Below are 21902 nucleotides of genomic sequence, written 5' to 3'. Positions count from 1 at the left end.
TTTTATACTGAATTCTAATCACCAAGTATGAATGAATACATACACATTTTTCAGTAAATAATTTGGATACATTTACTTTATTTTCAGGTTGAATGTTTTATTGAGAACATTATTAGTCCAATTAATTTGAGTTTCACAACATGCATGTTCAACTTGTAATCTCCCATTAGAAACGTAAACCTGAAAGAGATGAAAAATAAAGTTACAATGCACCCATACACAAAGTATACACCATTTTAAAATGAGCACACAAATGAAATGATCAACTCTTGACATGCACAGGATAACTTAAATTGGCCTTCACACCTCAGAATTACAAGAGAAAATTAATGAGTAGGGCCAGTTGATAAAGCCAATCTAATCTGGCAACATGTTTTGTAGCCTTTAAGAACATCCAAATTTTGATCAAATGCAGTTTTTTTGCCTCTTCCCCATTTCAGATTGTGATTTTATCCTCACGAAAGAAAAATGCTAATTTGCCATTTAATCTATCTACCAATTACTTTAAATACATATCTCCTCCGTTTTCATTCCTCTGCCAAGGGAAATGGGTCTCCCCTATTTATTTTAACAAGGTCTGCCAATTTTGTGAATGTTGAATGTGCTGGTTACGCTTTGCAATCAATCTATACTCAATTCAATTATCATGACACAAGATAACAATTTCAAGTCTGGCAATAACTTCATAACTTTCCTTTGCACCTTCTCTTACTTTCTGTAATGTGACCAGAACTTTAAGCAGTACCCAAGCTACAGCCAATTCAGTTTTAACACACTATCACCACTCATATATCCTATCCTTCAACTAATAAAGAAAGCAGCCTGCTTGTCCATTTTAACCATGTTTTTGACTAGTTCTGCTACCCTCAAGGATGTCTTATCATGCGAGGCCAACTAACTTTATAAATGTCTCTTAAGTATTTTCTATAAATAACTCAACCAACTTGGAATATGGTTCCCATGAAAAAAAATGTCTCCCCCCTCCCCCCCCCCCCAAAGTCAATCGGCACATCATTTATTTTTGCGAGTTTCTTGCTGCATTAAAAAGTCAAGATGGGATGTCCTTATTACCCATCAAAAGCAACAGGATGAAAGGAAAGCAACATAAGACACTGTGGAAAATGAAGAATAAATATTCATCACAGAATTAAGAAAAAATGATTTTTTCGATTGTCAAGTGTATACACTTCCTTTGGTGACAGGTCACAAAATTCAATTTTCATAATATGTGAAGTTATAAACTTCCAAATGAGTATTTATGCGTCCGGTCTTCAAGCTAGGTGGCTTGAAGATCACAGGCATTATTGGCATATCCTCGTGTACGTGATGTTATCATCTCTCCAAGCTTCCACCAATGTTTTGTGTCTTCACAATCCATTAACCAAAATGCAGTTTATGATCATTGCAACATTTTACTCCCATTTCCTCCCCCTTACCAGCATACAGCCACATTTACCATCTTTTATCTGGAATATTAGATTAAATGAAAAATTGAGTAAATCTATACAAAACCTAAATGGCATGAATTTCAGATTATTCAAAGGCAATAGGGTGGAAGATACAGAAACATTAACCATAATTTTATAAACATTAGTGTGCAAAAGCTCAGTAGCTTAAGAAAAACAGACTAGAGTGCATTTTTTGTTAATACGACCGAATTAAGGTGAAAATTAATGTACAAAAACTCATTTACAAGGCATAATGAAATGCTACTGTGCCAATTCATGAATGTTGGGCATACAGCCGTGACCTAACTCAGCATTCAATAGGCATTTGGTGCAAATACTGCAACATTATATCAAGTATGACCAGACATCAGGTTGATCCAGTGCTTCATACAGGGACCAAAAATACAAGTCTACAATGAACCAGATTTCTCCAGTTTTCAGGAAAAGCTTTCTGTTTTTATTTTGTTGGAGGAACTCCTGAATGCTCCAAATCTGCACCAGTGCTGCCGCGATGACCAATGTTGGAGTGTGCAGTAGTTCACATTAGAAGATGTCCTCCTACTTTTAGCAACTTCTTCAGTTGAGGACTGCCACTTTAACACCTCCAGCCATGGACAGGCATCAAGTTATCTGTGCTTGGCTGGTAAAAAAAAAAAAGTTAATGTGCACAAACTATATAAAAGCCTCATAAATTATACCGAATCATTCACATGAAAATTAGTCCTTCAATACAGGTGACACCACTGCAAGACTCCTGTGTAGCACCATTTTAGTATGTGGTTTTCATGGAGTGTAGAATTTCAAGCCTGTTTCTGAGAATTAAACTACCTTTAGTATAATTTCTAGTATGGACAGCAGAAGTCAGTTTCTTGTCATCCAGGGATATTCATCCCTCAATCAACACTAAATAATTTGGTAGTGGGTCAGTGGGATAATTCTGCTTATTCTTTTCCATAAGTTTGAAATAAAACCCAAAAAAATCTGCAAATACGCAAGTTGACTTGGAGAAAGAAGCAGATTTAATGGTTCATGTCAATTCATTATGTTCCATTATACAACCAAAACACTTCATTTCTAACATTATATCTGAAAAATTCTTAGTGGTTAACAATTTTCAGTACCAGTTAGAGAGAGGAATAATGTCCTCATCATCAAGATCTTGAACTGAATGCATTAATTCACACCCAACAAAATTACTAATTATTTATATAATGTTCAGCGAATAATTTAGAGGTGTATTGCTATAAACTCTAGTGTCAAATATATTAACCTGGCATACATTAGCAGTTAATATTTGCAATTATTCAACTATGACATTAATAAAAATCCAATAAGTTTTCACATTCTGCAGTTTGACATTTCACATCTTCTCGAGTCAGAGTCAGACAGGCCCTTTGGCCCAACTTGCCCACATTGACCAACATGTCCCAGCTACACTAGTCCCACCAGCCAAAGTTTGGCCCATATCCCTCCAAACCTGACCCATCCATGCACCAGTCTAACTGTTTTTACTGTTTCAGTCTGAAGGGCCTCGACCCGAAACGTCACCCATTCCTTCTCTCCAGAGATACTGCCTGGCCCACTGAGTTACTCCAGCATTGTGTCTACCTAACTGTTTCTTAATTTTGGGATAGTCGCTGCCTCAACTACCTCCTCTGGCAACTTATTCCATACACCCAACAGCCTTTGTGTGGAAAAAGCTAACCCTCAGATTCCTACTAAATCTTTTCCCCTTCACTTTAAACATATGCCCACTGGACCTCGATTCACATACTCTGGCCAAGAGATTCTGTGCATCTACCCGATCTATTCCTCTCATCATCTCTGTTAAAATTAACTTAACATGTTTTATATAGTAAAGTTTAAATTGCATACTATATCAGAAGGGGAATTTTCATATGCAAGATCCCCAGAACAAAAATTAACTTGCATGATTAGTAAGTTTGTGGCAGTGCCTAAAGCAGAAGTGTTAACTAGAAATCTTTGCTCTATATCAATGGTTTTGCATGTACTTAATATGAATCTAAATCACAAGCAGGTGATGACACTTTACAAGTATTTCACAGTAGCACCGGTCACAGTACAACATCTGAACCAATACATGACACGATCGGTAGATACCATCCAAAGTACAGCTGAAGAGATGAGAATGCTACCAAATACACTGAAGTGACAAGATTTTATGGGTAGTTGCTTGTGGGAATGTATCTAATCTATTTTTTGTTTTCAAACACACAAAGTAATGATTTAACCAGTACATTATACTGTTGCGTGAAATAGCTACAATTGTTTCCCTGGAAAGGTAATGAAAAACTCTTCATGAAGCCAATAGGTATCAACTGTATTGTAGCTCAGATAACAAGTTTTATTTCACTAGTATCAAGGCACATCTTAAGCACAAGAAACAACTTTTGGGTAGGCATTGTTCAAGCCAATATTTGAATGGTCCTTGCAATGCCTTTTTTTAAAGTTTATTTTAAAATGTCAATTAGTATGACAGTATATGACACCTGAATACCTCTAAGTATTCAACTTAAGGTGCATGTTAAACTTCTTAATATACCAGTCCTTTAGATGCATTAGTTATGATTATTTTTGTTTTAGTTGTCAAGATATTCTTAAAGTTTAAGTCACACTCACTTCTCCTAAAAGCAAAATAAATACAAACGTTAAAATAAAGTGAGGGGGGGGACGGACATGGATTTAGATGATCATAACAATTAAAAATAACCTAGAGCCTAAATCTATAATTAGCTTTAGGTCTACATTTAAACTATGACCGTCTTCACTCAATATTGATTAGTATAATTAACAGATCCAGCATAAAACCTCGTATTGGGTAATAGTGATTTCTACCATCCTATAAGTTTCTGGACTATCAGGCACCTCAAACCATTGGTGAAAATAGGTGAAACACCACCAATATTGTATTTGCAAATTCCTCCATATTGATAGGAAGGCTAGCAAACCAACATCATTATCTTTTCCCAGGTTTTAATTACACAGTCGGCTATGTTACGTAGACAATAATTTCCAAATGCCCCAAAATAGATTCCTGAAACTTACTATTTTGAACACCATCATTGCAGCAGATTGGTAGGTAGACAGAAAGATTCAGATATGTTCTCAAAGCCACCTTGACGAACAAAATGCAACATCCCCATTGACTCTTGTGAAATTTGGTAGTGAATGACTCTTGTGGCTCATGAACATTTAAACTGGAGGAGCAGTATTGGCGTAGCATTCAGAACAGAGTACATAGAAGACCAGCATAAACAGTGGATGGAGTACAGCACCTCAAACCACCATGCACCTCCTCATCCATATGTGGAGGCGTGTGGGGTACATATTGGCTTAATCAATCACCTCAGAACTGGACGGGAAATATAACGAGTAATATTGATTTGGAAAAAATCAAAGCGAAAATTTTCTGATTTAGGTCATACACCGCACTAAACATTATGGTTGTGATTATTGGACACCAGTCCCCTCAGTCACAGAAGTTACTTAAATCTTTACAAGTGCCTATCCCAGTGATCCCCATAAAATCAAGAAGATCAAAAGCAGGAATGTTTACTTTAATTGCATTATGCTCAGTCACATTCATAGCAGCAACACAGAGAGTACATGCATTAATCAGGACCTGAACAACACTCAGGCTTAGGTTGATAAGTGACCACATCTGCATAACATAAGTGCAGAGTGATGGTCATCTCCACAAGGCACTCTACCATGTCTTGACATTTCCATCATTTCCACCATATCATTTTCATCACTGAATCTCCCATCATCTGTGAGTATAGTGGACAAATATTTCACTGTGTCAGCCATGTAAACTAGGAACCTGCTTGATTGAACGGCATCCCATCCACTGAAGAAAAGTACAGCACAAGAACAGGCCCTTTGGCCCACAATGTCTGTGCCATACATGCCAAGACCATCAGTTATCTATTTGCACATAACCCATATCCTTCCAATCCCTGCATGTCTATATGCCTACCCAAAAGTCTTTTAAATGCCACTAACATATTTGCTTTAATCATTACCCTCGGCAGCAAAAAACCCCCAAAAAAAACTGTGCCCCGCACATCCTCTATAAATTGTGCCCCTCTCACCTTAAAGCTGAACACTCTAGCATTTGATTTTTCCATCCTGGGAAAAAAAGATTCTGACCGTCTACCCTACACAATCCTCAGAATTTTACACACTTCTTTCATATATCCTGGCAAGGATCCGTTCCAGAGAAAAAAAATCCAACTCTGTCCAATCTCTCCATGCAGCTAGTACCCCCTAATTGAAGCATCATACTGGTAAACTCCTCTACACCCTTTCCAAAGCCTCCACATCCTTGTAATGGGGCGACCAGTACTGCACACAATGCTCCAAATGCAGCCTCACCCAAGTCTTATAAAGCAGTGTCATGATTTCCTGATTCTTATACACAACCTATGAAAGCAAACATACTATATGCCTTTGTTTATCACTATCCACTTGTTTTGCCATATTCAGGGAGCTATGGGCTTGGACCCTAAGATTAGGAATGTCACAACATTTTGAGATTTTAAAAATCAAGCCTGTAATTTATCCTATCAGATAAAGTAAAAAAAGAACCTAATTCACTTTTATATCTTCAGTATTAAAAAAGTTATGATTATTTTCATACTCTGAAATAGCCCAAGTATCCAAATAACAAATTGATCCCATTCACACAAGAATTCACAACATGATTTTTAAATCTCACTTTGTCATTAATTTATATGCCATGGAAGGAATTTAATATTTAATTCCCATATATTAATCCAAAAACTTCCACTCTAAAGATAATCAAAATCATTATTTTTTGCACAATACATCTGACTAAAACTGTACTCTGGATATTTAGTATGAAAATAGTGATCATGGATAGACAATAACACAAAATATAGATGATTTAGATGTTCTTATGACATGATAGTGCAAAAAATAAAAATAATTTGATTATCTTGAGAGTGGATGTTTCTGGAATGTGATCGATTGGAATGTTGCCGTTGCCATAATTTTAAGCCCATAATCGGCAGGCAAGACACGGCTGATTCGTATGTGGGATTAATTAACATTTTCCGCATCATAAGATTGAAATGAAGCCACACCAAAAAGCAAAATAAAATGTTAAATAAACAACATACCTTTTGTTTTGTCCTGATATTGCGATCCGTGATGTTGAAGGCATTTTTGGTCACATTTAAGTTTAATCCAGCGACGCAAGCCCGAACGATTTTTCTTCATCAGCTAGCAGCCCAAGGAAATCCCTCTCCGACAATCAATACAAACCTGCATTTTAGTCTCCCCCCACCCCACCAAAGCCTCTGGAATCGCACACGGGCAATGGCAGATTTGTAACACCGCTAATGGTAGGGTTTGTAACAAAGCTACTAAGATGCTTGGAATAAACTCCATCTCCCATTTCTCCGCCAAATTCTGTAGCTGATATATATCCCACTGTATACTTTGACAGCCTTCCACAGTTCTGCAACCCCAGCAATCCTGGTGACAACCACAAACTTACCAACCAGTCTATGCCCAAGTCATATATATCACAAACAGCAGGGGTCCCAGCATAGATCCTTCCGTAACTCCACTGGTCACAGACCTCCAGCTGAAATATTGTCCTTCCACCACAACCCACTGTCGTCTATTAGTAAACCACTTCCGAAGCCACACGTCCAAGTCACTATTAATCCTGTGCATCTTAATCTTCTGGATCAGGCAACCATGGTGGATGTTATCAACTGCATTACTAAAATCCATTTAAACAATATCCTCCACCTTACCCTCATCAATCACCTTTGACACCACTTCAAAAATCCCGATCTAGTGTAGTAAGGTTGACCTGCCATGTGGAAAGCCGACTGGCCCTAATTAACTAACAAGCGGGAGTAAATCCTATCCCGAAGAATCCTTTCCAATAGCTTCCCTACCACTGACTTGAATCTATAATTCCCTGTATTTGCTCTACTTCCGTTCTTAAATAAAGGAACATTAGCTATTCTCCACTCCCTCGGGACCTTACCCATGGCTTGGGAAGATGCAAAGATCTTTGTTAAGGCTCCCACAATCTATCTTACCTTTCTTAATAACCCGAGATAAATCTAATCAGATCCTGGGGATTTATCCACCTTACTGTTCTTCAAGCATCCCAACACCTCCTGCTCCATCATCTCAAACTACACTTGCATGTTTGTATTCTTCACACAGATGTTACTGTCATCCATCTCCTTGATGAAACCAGAAGGAAAGTACTCCTTTAATACCTCGCCTAAATACCTTGCAAATTCCAAGCACATTCTCTTCTAGATAAATAAGTGGTCCTACCTGCTCCCTGGCTCTCCTCTTGTTTTTGATGTACATATCAAAAGCATTTTAATTTTCTTTAATCCAACTCACCAAGGCCATTTCCTGGCCCATTTTGGTCATTCAGATCACCTGCTTGAGTTATTTTCTCACCCTTTATATTCCTCAAATTTACCTCTTTGGTCATTTTAAGTTCCCTTACTTTGCCATCCTTATCCCTCTTCCTTTCTAGTACATTCTGGTTCTGAACATCGATCAAATGGCCTTTAAACAACTCCCCACGTTAGATGTAGACCTACCCAATAACAATTGCTCCCAGTGTACCTTCCTGAGCTCCTGCCTAATAACATTGGTAATGTGCCTTACTCCAATTTAGCACTTTCTTGCAAGGTCTTGTAGTCAAAAAAATCTAATGTAAAACAATCTTAAAACTTACGCAGACAGTAAAATACTGGAGTAACTGAGCAACCTAGGCAGTATCTCTAGAAAAATGTGGCGCAGCAGTAGAGTTGCGTCCTTACAGCGCTGGAGAACCGGGTTCGATCCCGACTATGGGTGCTGTCTGTTTGGCGTTTGTACATTCTCCCCGTGACCACGTGGGTATTCTCTGAGATCTTCCATTTCCTCACACTCTAAAGACGTACAGATATGTAGGTTAATTGGCTTGGTGTATTTGTAAATTGTCCCTAGTCTGTGTAGGACAGTGTTAATGTGCGGGGATCGCTGGTCGGTGCCTGTTTCTGCGCTGCATCTCCAAACTAAACTATCCATTTTCTCCACAGATGCTGCCTGACCCGCTGAGTTACTCCAGCATTTATGTCCATGTTTGGTATAAAACCAGCATCTGCAGTTCATCTTTATTAAAAACTAATGGAGTGTGATCGCTATCCCTAAAATGCTCTGCCGCTGCCTAGGCTGATTTCAACACAAGATCCAATATGTTCCCTTTTCCAGTTGGACCATCCACATAGTTTTGAGAAACCCTCTTCGATACATCACAAATTCTGCCCCATCTATGCCTTTGGCACAGAACAAGTCCCAATCAATATTGGGAATGTTAAAATCATCCACTGTGACAACCTTGTTGCTTTGGATTCTTTCGGTAATCTGTATATCGGTTCCTCTAACTCTTGCTATTGGGGGACGGGACGGGACGGGACGGGGGGGGGGGGGGGGGCCGCGCTATAGCTCACTGAAAGCTCATTAATGTCATTACTTCCTCAGATGTTTGAGATTAAGTATGTTGCCACTCTAGTAAACTCTGACAGATGCATGATGAAGCGCATAGTGACTGCTTGTATTACAGATTGGGTCAGAAATACAAACACTTAAGCACAAAGGAGGTTGCAGAAAGTGGTGCACATTGTTGATTCCATTGTGGTGGATGTTTATGCTAAACTTTATTTTATGTGCTGTGTGTATTTTTGCTTTTTACTTAGTATGGCTGTCTGGCAACTCAAATGTCATTGTACCTCAGTTGATACACGCGACCATTAAATCTTGAATGTCCAGTCCTAAAGTGAGTTGCGTACTGATCTTCCCATCAAAAGGATCTACAAAGCACTGCGTTAAGGCTGCTAATTTCAGAGTCACAGTTAGGAGGGGACATGAATGAGGTATATAAAAAGGAAGGTTTTCGGTTAGTCTACAGGAACATTTTCCCCTTGAACTAACTAAAACTGGAAGACAGATGTTATTCTATACCCACTGGTGCATTATTTTGCAAGAGTAGCCTGCAATCCAAAGCAATGACACCACAAAAACACTACCATACATAAGCAGGTATGATTTTTGGTCACATTAAAAGAAACACATGGCAAAGTTCTCTTCGCTCACTGTTCTACTAATTGACACCCCCAGCACACTATCCAGTAAGCACATACATGATCCTAGACCAAGCTTGCGTAAGAAGTCCCATACCAAGTGAATATCTCAAAATCAAGAACAGGATATGGCACAGGATGGAATGCAGTGCAACATAAAGGGGAAAGTGGCCCAATCAAATTCAGCAGATTGAAAGGTTAGATGTCTAGAGGCGGTTCTGAAAGACAGAGAACGTAAAACTAGAGTAAGGCATCAGCTATGCAAGCCAAATAAAGGGAAATGTTGGAAGAGTTGCATTTGTTCTCTAGCTTATGAATGCTTAATCAATGAGCATGTTGAAGACAGATTGACAAGGAACTTGGGCAGGAACTTAAATTTGAGCAATGATCTTGTTGAATGGTAAAGCAGGCCTGAGGGATGGCTTCGCTTCCTTTACTGTTCTGACAGTATTCTTAAAACTCGAGCTTGTGAAGGGACTGGACCTGTTGCTCATCTTCATTTAAAGTTCAACATAGGAAATTGATAGTTTCACGCTTAGATATTACCAGACACTCATATTATCATTTTTTATTCTTTTAATAATGCATTCATAGACAAGATTGCATATAATTATTAATCATATATAGTATATAATAGTTATTAATATATCAAGAAATAATTTAATTCTTGGACATTTATGGATAAACTACTCATTCAACCAAGAAACAAAATCTGACATAAGCTTTAACAAGAAAAACACCAAACTGGGGCAACTGGAAATGGATATATTGCTAAGCAGAGAGATTATACATCCAGCTGAATTGTTGGTGCAGAACAAGTCAAGGTATCTCATGCCTACCTCCTGGCTGCTCAGAGGAAACGCTGGGATAAATGTAATCTTCACCCACTTAGATTCGCTGGCCCAAACTGACATTGATGTACACACTATTTTTTTAAATCACCCAATGAAACATAACCAAGGAGGCCGAGAGCAAAACCAGAACTTGAGGATCTCATTTTGAACCACAAAGGAGTTTTCCAGATTGACATGCCAGTGCCAATGAGCTACATATAGGAACAAATCAGAACATTAGTGCTTATTCTAAACTACTCGCTAGTATATGTTGGTCGAAAATAAATTGAATCTTTTTTTCCCTTAAACCAACTTTTTAGTTTTCCCATTTCCGTCAAGGTGTTTATCTTCCCACTGATGCCATCCGATACCGTTTGCAGCTTTTATGTCAAATTTCTCTGCAGATTTTGACTTTCATTTTCACAATATTGGCACTCCTAGATGTTACGGTAATCCTTGCAGATGCAATACAAGCTGCAAATTTGCCATAGATTTTATTTCATAGTTTCTAAAAAAAAAAAAAAAAAGCTGATTGCAATTTCTATAATCCGATTTCTTAAAGTCAGATCACAAGCAGCAATTCATTCTAGTTCTTTCCAACCTGTGCTGATTGATTGGTAGATTGCTAATAGCTCAATTGACAGTGGATCAGGTTGCTAATTGATGGTACTACATTTTGGAACAAGGGTTAGGGCAAGGGTTCACATACCAGTAAATATTAGCAAGCAATCCAAACTTTGATAAACAAGATTATGAAATGCAAAATATGGACATTACTTTTGATTTCAGCATAGTATTAAATGTCTGACATTAGATATTAAATATTTTTACTATAAATATTTGAATTACTGCTTTAGATAGAGACAACTGATAACTTCAGCCAGTTCAGTGTTAAAGTTTTTCTGAATTGAGTGCCATGAAATTCAAAGATTGCTTTATCAAATCCCAACAGCTCTACAAATTTGCCCCCAGTTGAGACCAGCTCCAGGAACTGAGATAGCTATGTAGTTATAAATTCTCATTGCTGGTTTTTGTTTGGCATTAGTTTAGATGCTATATTATAAAATGGGTTTTGTAGTTCAAACACTAAATTTGAAGAGTATTAAAAAACACAATCAGACTATATTTCAAATGAAGGGAACCAGTCTCTCGAGTTGCATAGAAATTTAGTTTTGTTTGTTACGTGTACCGAGGTACAATGAAAGGTTTTTGTTGCATACTAACCAGTGGGAAAACAACACATGATTACAATTGAGCCATCCACAATGTACATAAGCAAACTTCCAATGCCACACACTGTGGACTCTCACTTGCCTCAGGTTAATGACAACATTACAAAAACCTTTCGCATATCATCAGTAATGTGCAAGACTCTTTAAAAAGTGCTATGAGAATAGGAAGCCAGAATTTCTTGTGCCATTGTAAATGGTCTAGTGAATTAAGGAGATTTGAGAAAATACATGGGTGATGGGAGGAAGCTACAGCCCGTCAAAGAACAACTTTTAGACACATTTCCCCACATAGCAGGAATTGATAAAGTTAGTAAAATGAGTGATTATATTCATTGTGTGGATATTATTGCCCTGTAAGTGTACCACTTAATGCTAATCAGTTGCTACATCACAATTTCGCACAACTGTTTAAATCTTAGATCAATTTTAATGAAAAATAGTCTTTATGCTGAACTAGCTGAACAGTTAGCTCCAACATTGTGAATCCAATCTTTTTAGGCCAGAAAATTTTAATGATGCACCTGCACAGCAAAATAACCTTTAATATTAGAGAGATCAAACTAGAGGACAAGACTAGTTATTTTATACATTGATCCAAGAAAGAAAACAAATAATCAACATTTTTTAATTAAGCCTTAAAGAACAGGTTTGTCTAAACAGCCATCTTCTCCATTGCTTGGTTTCTCCCATGAAATAAAAATACAGATAGCAAATTTATGATCCAATAATTAAAGTGACATTCAACATTTGTATCTGCCCCATTGCAAGGTTGTTCAATATCCAAGGGTTGATGTCATTTAAAAGCAGATTTGATGAAAACCCATAGATGATTTTTGGCCACGAATGCAGCATTAACTTCTAAAACATTAATGCTCCATAGTTTATTAATTCCCCAGATAAACTTTGAATACTGCAGTGCTTTTACAAAAATCAGTGCATTACAAAAGGAAAGATTCAAGAGTTGAAGGTAGACAAAAATGCTGGAGAAACTCAGCAGCTGAGGCAGCATCTATGGAGTGAAGGAATAGGTGGCGTTTCGGGTATAGGCCCTTCTTCAGACTGATGTGGGGATGGGAGGGGCGGGAAGAAGAAAGGAAGCGGAGACAGTGGGCTCTGGGAGAGCTGGGAAGGGGAAGGAGGGAGAAAGCAAGTACTACCCGAAATTGGAGGTCAATGTTCATATCACTAGGGTGTAAACTACCCAAGCAAAATAGGAGGTGCTGCCCCTCCAATTTCCGGTGGGACTCACTCTGGCCATGGAGGAGGCCCAGGACAGAAAGGTCGGATTTGGAATGGGAGGGGGGGGGGGGCAGTTGAAGTGCTGAGCCACCGGGAGATTAGGTTAGTTAATGCAAACTACGCGGAGGTGTTGGGCGAAGCAATCGCCAAGCCTGCGCTTGGTCTCACCGATGTAGAGCAGTTGACACCTAGAGCAGTGGATGGTGCAGGTGAACCTCTGCCTCACCTGGAAAGACTTGGATGGAGTCGAGGGGGAGGTTAAGCGACAAGTGTAGCATTTCCTGCAGTTGCAAGGGAAAGTTTGGATTCAAGAGTTGAGCTTTTATTCACAAACCAATGCTAAATCAGTCTAATTTATGTTTAAAGTGATCTGGCCATGAGAAAAAATGTTGGGGGAAACACCTACAGCAAAAAAGGAATTAAAGCAAAGTTTCTGCAACAATTGAATCAGAAGGCAGTCTATGTCAGATCACTGTAAAAAGATGAAGTTAATCCATTTCCTACTGGGTTTTAAAAGTAGAGCAAGCACAATACAAGGAATAGGTTTATGATGCTTATACAATTAAAGTCAGTTAGCTTACTTCCATCCAATTGCGGATTGAAAAATATTGCTTAAATAATTTATGGAAATACTTTAAAAAAAAAAAGCCAAATAAGCAAACAGGTTAAAAGTGAACAGTGCCACTTTTCTAATAAAAACATACATTAGTCACATAATCTTCAATAAATGTGCACATTATCCTGATCTATAGCAACAGACTCTAGACTGCAAATTTCAGAGAAAGTGACCTTGCTCATTTTCCATCACCTGTGCAAAAGATAACAGAATGATACTGAATAACCATCACCAATTAACCTGACAACTTGTCAGAAAGCAAACCTATCAATCTGGGGTGAAGTATCATCTTAAATATCTGGTTCGAACGAACCTGCTCATTGAGCCAGAGGCAAATTAGACTTACATTAATTCAGTTCCAATCCAAGCCTGTGCCACTTAACGATTTTTTTTTAAGGCAACTGCCGGCGACTATCATAGTCGTAGCAGGTCGCTAAAAACCGGCGACAACCCAAGTCATCCAGGCGGCAACCTTAGACAGCACCTCCGTCAGGAGGTAAAGTTGAAATATTAGCGGCGTCCAGAAAGACGCTACGACTTTTTGCGCGACTAAGACTACTCCCGGCGACCAGCGGAGAACATGTGGCGACATACTAGTCGCCTGTATAGATTTTTTTTAATCGCCCAAGTGGGACAGGGCCATTAGGATAACCAATATCCATAAACCTAGCATTTGCCAAGCTGCCAAATCTTAAGGGGAAATTTTAAAGACAATCCTTTTTTAGCCTGTATATTATAGACCCTCAGCAAAATAGCCGACAGACTTAAAAGTAGCGTTTCAAACAGCTAACTGAAGTTGGCTGTTTTGTGCAATCAGAGATCTAAATTTGTTGATAACAAAATGGGTGATCTCCCAAGTAGCAGATGGAAGCATGAAACAAATTTGATATGAAGAAAATCGGAAGAGTTCAAAGTATGAAAATAGAAAACACCTATTTGGATTCCAGATTAAACCCACAAGATAAATGTTCCAAAAAAATAATTTGAAAGATGGAATGTTAGCGTATTTGTCAAAATCGGAAATTGTCAAACCCAAAATTTTGCTTTAAAAAGTTTCAGACAATGTGTAGTGTTTGAGCCACCTCACGAAGGATATATTGGCTTTAATATTAGAATGAATAAAGGATTTTTATTTGCCCCTTTCAGGTAAATTGGTATTACTTTATCATTACACCAAATGCAAAAATCACTTACTGGTGTTTAGAACTTGATGTAAGCATTGTGGTGCCTAGCAATATTACTAATTTTGACATTCCATTAATATTAAAGGGTCATTAACTTCAAACCTTTTGCCACTACAACCTGCCACTCTTCAGGTGTCAACTACTCATTTCAGTTCAGTGGAGCAGAATTTATGCAGTCATGGATGGATGCAAAGAAAATTACTACGGTGAGTAGTTACTTCCCTCTACATGCAGAACTTCACAAATGCAGATCAAACATTAAGACAAGCTTCCCTATTTGTTAGCTAATGATATTAATGATATGGAGTGGGGATGGGAAGAACTCACTTCAAGGTGTACAAAGTCAGTTTGCAGCAAGAATATTTTTTGGAACTGCAGCAATTATACAGTAGAAAACAAATGCATCAGACCAATATCAATTATAACACTAAAATGTTGTTACTCCCTCTACCAAAATTTCAATCAAACAGAGGAGCTAAAGCAATCCTGCTCATTAGTTTTGAGTACAAATTCACAGACAAAACAGCTTTGATGGGGAAACAGCTCAGATGCACTCAACGAGGCAAAACGCAGACAATAGCAGGAGCTAATAGAAACAACAGACCTACGACAGCAGCAGGAAGGCATGGGCGACAGAGACATCTCGGTAATTACCCCACCCACAGTAAACCACATGGAAATGTGACTGCTAACCAGGTCACCCACCAGTTGTTGCTAAACAGCAAGAGTAGAGGTAAGAAATCTCCACCCCCAAAGGTTGTTGATAGTAACAACTGAAACGACAGATGGTACATTCAACCTTTCACCATGGACGAACTCAACAAAGCCCTGAATGTGATGAAACCCAACAAGGCAGCTACCTGGCTTAGACATCAGAACTGAGATGCTGCAACATCTGGGTCCCAGAGCACGAGAATGGCGGCTGGAGATGTTTAATACCTGCATAGCAACCAACTCCATTCCACAAGTCTGGCGGAAATCCAAGGTTGTTGCTTTACCAAAACCAGGCAAAAATGCCAATTTTCCCAGCAGCCACCAGCCTATATCCCTGCTGTGCCACCCATACAAACTGGTGGAAAGATGCATACTGAACCGCATCACACTGGATATAGACAATGTTTTGATACCTGAACAGGCTGGATTTCACCAGGGAAATTAAACAGCAGGACAACTGCTGAACCTCAGTCAGCACATTGAAGATGGCATCAAGGGGAAGCTGATCACAGATACAGTATTTGTAGACTTGTCCGCAACATATGACACTGTAAACCACCATACCATGACAGCTAAACTGCAACAAACACTACAGGACTCTCATCTGGTCCAGTTCATCAGGACAAGGATGGAGAACTGCGTTTCTTTGTATGCTTGGGGACACCAAAAGAATGGTATACCACAGGACAGTGTCCTTGCCCCAACGTTGTTCAGTATATACACCAATCACCAACCCATCACGCCAAAACAAGGTTATTTCTGTATGCCGATGACTTGTGCATTGCAACGCAATCCTCAGACTTCAGCCAGATTGAGACCATACTAGAGGCTCTGCAGAATATGACAATACTACCAACAGAATTCCCTGCGGCCAAATCTAACAAAAACACAAAGCGCAGCTTTCCACCTCTGGAACCGGGGTGCGATGAAATTATGTCTTGTTGGTACACTGCAAAGCCCCAAAGTACCTAGGTTTGGTCCTCGAACGCACTTTATCATATCGCCAACATGTTGAGAAAACCAAGGCAAAGGTTAACACACGGAACAATGTCATCAAAAATTTGGCAAACGGCTCATTTGGAAGTGACCCAACAACAATCCGTACTGCAGCCCGGGCGCTCTGTTTCTCAGTGGCAGAATATGCAAGCCCCGTCTGAAGCCACTCTAAACATGCACGCAAGGTGGACACTGCATTGACCACTGCCCGCAGGAAAACCATAGGACGCCTGAAGCCGACAAACGTTGAACACCTGTACGAGCTGGCAGTCATAGACGAACCATCTCGAAGATGTGATCGGGCAGCTGCAGTAGAACGCTTCACTGCGGACACAGACCCCCACCACCCCTTGCACAATCACCAACATGCCAATAAACGCCTGAAGAGTCGGAACAGCTTCATGGAACTAGAGCCAACCGTACCAGACACCAAAACCAAACAGATGGCACCAGGACACCACCTGCCTTATACTACCAGGAAAGCCCTAAACTGCCACCGCACTGGAGTGGAACGTTGCAGACTCAACCTGAAGTGGGGCCTCTCGAACTCTGACAAGTGCAACTGTGGACAGGTACAGACAATGGCCCACCTGCAGCAGAGAGGCATGCACTGTGGACGATCTCCGCAGAGGCACAGATGTGGCAAAACAATGGCAGAACGTCAGACACAAGCGAGCACGCACAAACTATTTCTGCTTTAACTGTAGAAGAAACATTTGCCTATTAAAAGGCCTGCACTAAACTTACATTAATGGTTTTGAAATAACAATTGTACTACTGCAAGCAGTTTTTTGTGGCCCTTAATAGGCTAACCAAATTTGGTCACACAGCTAAGCCTGCTCGATTTAGCCAATGATTATCATATGGACATTACAGTGAGGTGCAGGTACAATTAACATTTTGCAGCAGCACTGATGCTTTCAGTCAAACTAAAACAAATGAAAGTCCAGGTCATTATTCAGCAGCCAACTAGAAATTTGACAAGAGCAGATTAGTGCATGACATCCTCAGATAAACATGCAACCTTAAGTGATTATTTGCCCAGGTCTGTGGAAAAAAAATACTACATGGGGAGACTGAAGATGCTTCATTGTGTTTTACACTGGTACTGCCTTAGAGTAAAAAACAGTATTTCCAAATTTTCCTTGCAGTAAACAATTGATATGCACAACACTTATTTATCATTGCTCCAACCATCAGCTATTGGCAGATTCAGAAAGATAAAGATAATTTTAAAAGTTCCACAGAAATACCTCATACAAAATAAGTGCAGGAGTAGGCCATTCGGCCCAGCACTGCCATTCAATATGATCATGGCAGATCATCCAAAATCAGTACCCTGTTCCTGCTTACTCCACATATCCTTAGATTCCATTCGCCCCAAGAGCTATATGCAATTCTATTGAATACATAAAGTCAAGGGTTTGTTCTGTATAACCAAAAGCAAAGTACTTGTCCATTTTAATTATCATAGCATTGTTTCAACTTTAAATGCACCATTGAATGATGAATTAGTGACATTAACAAATTTAAATCTTTATGCAAATTATCTTCATGAAGTGAATTTATTATTGAATACAACAATGCTCAATTCAACAGTAGGTGTAGCTAAGATTACTTTCAGCTGAAAGCTCATGGGATTTCAACCTTCAACTGCTCGAGCACAAGGGATTTCACATTTCACACATGGTCAATTGTTATAACAAACTAGTCAAAAGAGCTGGACTAATTCAGCAGATCAGGCAGCATCCCTGGAGAATATGGATAGGTGACATTTCAGTTCAGGACCCTTCTTCAGACTGATTGAGAGGTGGGTGGGGCGGAAGAAAGCTAGGAGAGGGGCAGGACAAAGCATGGCAGGTAGTAGGCAGATGGCTGGACAAAGACGAGAGGTGAAGAAAGAGAAAAAGAATACAAATTTGTGAACTGCAAAGCCAGAGAAAGGAATGTAGGTCGACAAAGATTGCAATTATCAGAAGCAAAGCATGATTTAAATTTAAATAGTTTACTTTTCACATGATCTTTCCCACATGTACAAGTGTTGAAGCAAATATCATGCATTTTCCAAGGTAACAAATACAATTACAGTTACTAGTTGTGTCAAGCAAAATGCAGGAGTAACTCGGGTCAGGCAGCATCAGTGGAAGGAATGGATATGTAAACGTAGGTTCAGGACTCAGACGGAAGAGTCCTGACCTGAAGCATAGCATAACCATTCCTTCCACAGATGCTGCCTGCCCTGCCAAGTTACTCTAGCATTTTGTTTAATTCAAGACTCGAGCATCTGCAGTTGCCTGTTTCCAGTTACTACCCTTAAAAAAAAAAAAAAAAAATCGACAAAATGCAGATGCTGGAATCTTGATCAATAATGTGCAGGAGGAACCCAGCAAGTCAGGCAGAATCCGTGGAGGGAATGAACGGATGACATTTCGGGACCCTCCAAGGCAGGGGATATGCAAGGAGACAAGAAAGCTGGAAAAGAGGTCGGGATCGTACTGGCAAGTGATGCAAATACATGCGTAAGGTGAATGGCAGACTAAAGTCAAATACTAGGAGATAAGACGACAAGGGTATCAGGTAAGAGGAGTGAAATGCAAAGTTCAGTTTAATGATAGAGTGGAAACAAGGCCTTCAGCCACCGAGTGCACGCCGACCAACAATCACATGTACACACATGTACTCACATACTGTAAGGCTGCAATTCTAAAACTGCGTCACACCTTGTAGGGAGGGATATGGATGTAACTGGATAATAGGATACATGGGCTCAGGAGTGAAAGTCAAGTATATGGGATGGGAAAAACACATTCATTGCCTCGTTTTCACCTCTGGCCTTTGCCATCCACTCCAGATGCAGCCTGACCCGCCCGCTGTATCCATCCAGCATTTTCTGCTTTTTAAAAAAATGTTGGTTTTGTGTTTTAAGAAGTGTTGTAGGGTCATCTCTACAGGACAGACATTTTTTTTTCCAATTTGGTCAACCCAAACTCATATTATCATGTGCAATGTAACAAATTATAATGCATTTTATAAAATGGTAATGGCGAGACAAATTATTGACTTATACTCAAAATAAATTTTGCACATCAGTTTCACCTCCATTGCATTTCAAAGAACATTGGATAAAATAGTACCAGAGGTATTCAAAGCCTGGTGGAAAACACTGCCACAGAAAGTATTCAAGAAGGAACTGCAGATGCTGGAAGATCGAAGGTACACAAAAATGCTGGAGAAACTCAGCGGGTGCAGCAGCATCTATGGAGCGAAGTAAATAGGTGACGTTTCGGGCCAAAACCCTTCTTCAGACTGAAGGGTTTCGGCCTGAAACGTCACCCATTTCCTTCGCTCCATAGATGCTGCTGCACCCGCTGAGTTTCTCCAGCATTTTTGTGTGCCACAGAAAGTATGGTGGATTGTGCTGGACCAGCCTATATTTCCCAAGCAATTCCTATATTTACCCAAGCTAGACATGGAGCACCCTTTTCACTGGCCTATCACATTAGTTGTGAAAGGCAAACAATCAGAGGCAACAGTTTCCAAAACCAACTAAAGATGTCTCAAATAGAAGGTCAACACCATCCCCAGCTTTGACTACAGTCATAACCATCTTTTATTTAAATCGAAGGTATTAAAGGGAATTAAATATTTACTATCATGCCATGAAAAGCATGTGGATCTGTCAAAGACCGCTAATATTTTTATGCACCATGAACATTATAGCCTTTTTTAAATTATTTTTTATACTAATAGCATTTAATAATTTGAAAAAATAGAAAAAACCTTAACACTGGTTTGAAAGAGTGGACAGTTCAGCTAATTTGAAGATTTGAGAAAGTAAGAGTCTAGGACAAACACACCAGAGTATAGCTCCTGATAAATACAGTAACTGGCCAACAAGTTACTTCACCTGTCAGAAGCTTCAGTTTTCTCCTTTCATGAGCATAAGCAGAAACGGTCACTTATTACAACTGCACAGATTACATGCACAAGAAAAGTTGTCCTCCAACTCAATTTATATGGTATGTAAACATGTGATTTCAGGATCTCAAGCACAAATCAACAGTAACAGGACTATCAAATCACTGGATGATTAATACAAGTAATCCCAGTGAGCAGTCATAACATTCACAGCTAGGTTTTTCTGAAAGCTTGGACAAGAATCCAATGGGAATACTTAGTTTGAAAGCAACAATAATAAATCCACAAGTCAGAAGCCAAGCTCTGCAAGAAGCAAGTAACTATCGTTATTACTTGTAATGGTATTTCAATATTCCTAGTTTTAGACCACAATAGGCAATAACATCAATCCCTATATTTCACTATTCATATCCATATTACACTGCCATGTACCTTTTTGCGGTAGTGCATTGTTACAACAAATATTTGCTGCATGTAGTATATTAGTTTAGTTATGTATTGAAGCTAAATGTCCAAGATTGATACCAGACACAAAATAGTAGCTTACAAGTATTGAATCAGAAGGAAGGTGTCAAATTAACTAACCTCCTCCATTAATTAATTGTTTAAGATCACATCCTCAATTCAATTCTAAAGAGCATCTAGACTATTCCCAAGATCAAGGCAATTAGTTGTTTGCAAGGCTAACATCATTCACCAGACAGCTAAAGGGAGAAAATTTCACATTTATGCATTACAACGGCATACAAGCTTCATCGTCGATTTAGTACAAACAATAAGCTTTCGTTTCTCCTATGTGGGATCAAATTTTTCCCACAAAGAAATGCACCTGCCACCCCATCTTCCACAACTTCACTCATACCCGATTCGTTTGTTTTTTTAAAGTTAAGTAATGAACTCAAACATTTACACAAATTCCATAAAGAATAAGATACTTTATAAATCGTTACTGGCTGTTTTCTAACGTCTCGTTTCTTGTGGGGAAAAATCTGGCGAAAGAAAGTTAATTTGAACTTCATCCTGAAAAAGTAATTCCACAACCAAAGAAATACAAATGTCAATTAAAAAAAAAAAAGTTTTAAATCACATTTACGTAAAACCGAATTATGGTGATAACCTGCTCGCACTTCAGTTGTATACACATCTCCATACGAGTCACGAAATAAAAACCTCAAAAAAGTAGATTTAATATGTCCGCTGAGATAAAGCTGTCAGGATGTGAGACAAGTTGATGTTTCCACACATACACCAGGTGTGGCGCCCTTCAGCATCTGAAGCCAGGGAGCCATCTTGCACACAATAATATACAAAGATAAAATCGAAAAATCCACAGAAAAAGTCCGCTTTTAGCCATGTTCTCGTCGAAAACATTGAGACGGTCGGAAATGTGGATCTCCTGGTCGAGAAAGAGCGGGATTAAACCGTTTCCTTTCGTGTTGTTCCTCCCCAGCGCGTCTCCAGCCCGCTCAGCACAGTCATTCCACAGCCTAATAACACGCTCCTTCATTCGCCGATGCTTTAAACCGCGAGCGGACCAATCGCGAAGGGCCGTCGCGCACTCTGTTCTGA

General features: G+C 39.2%; 2 long non-coding RNA genes across 2 annotated transcripts; both read right to left on the bottom strand.

Moving 5' to 3' along the window:
* Window positions 1–61: 61 nt before the first annotated feature.
* Window positions 62–21814, bottom strand: LOC116986412. The gene is made up of 2 exons (XR_004415475.1): window positions 21504–21814; window positions 62–2088 (listed from the first exon to the last, which is right to left on the bottom strand). It is a non-coding gene; the product is annotated as an uncharacterized LOC116986412 (long non-coding RNA).
* Window positions 14144–18590, bottom strand: LOC116986411. Its single transcript, XR_004415474.1, has 2 exons — window positions 17480–18590; window positions 14144–17439 (listed from the first exon to the last, which is right to left on the bottom strand). It is a non-coding gene; the product is annotated as an uncharacterized LOC116986411 (long non-coding RNA).
* Window positions 21815–21902: the final 88 nt, after the last annotated feature.

This window comes from Amblyraja radiata, chromosome 23, assembly GCF_010909765.2.
Source record: "Amblyraja radiata isolate CabotCenter1 chromosome 23, sAmbRad1.1.pri, whole genome shotgun sequence".
Lineage (NCBI taxonomy): Eukaryota > Metazoa > Chordata > Chondrichthyes > Rajiformes > Rajidae > Amblyraja > Amblyraja radiata.
The sequence above is the reverse complement of the archived record's forward strand: the minus strand, read 5'-3'. Positions and strand labels throughout refer to the sequence as shown.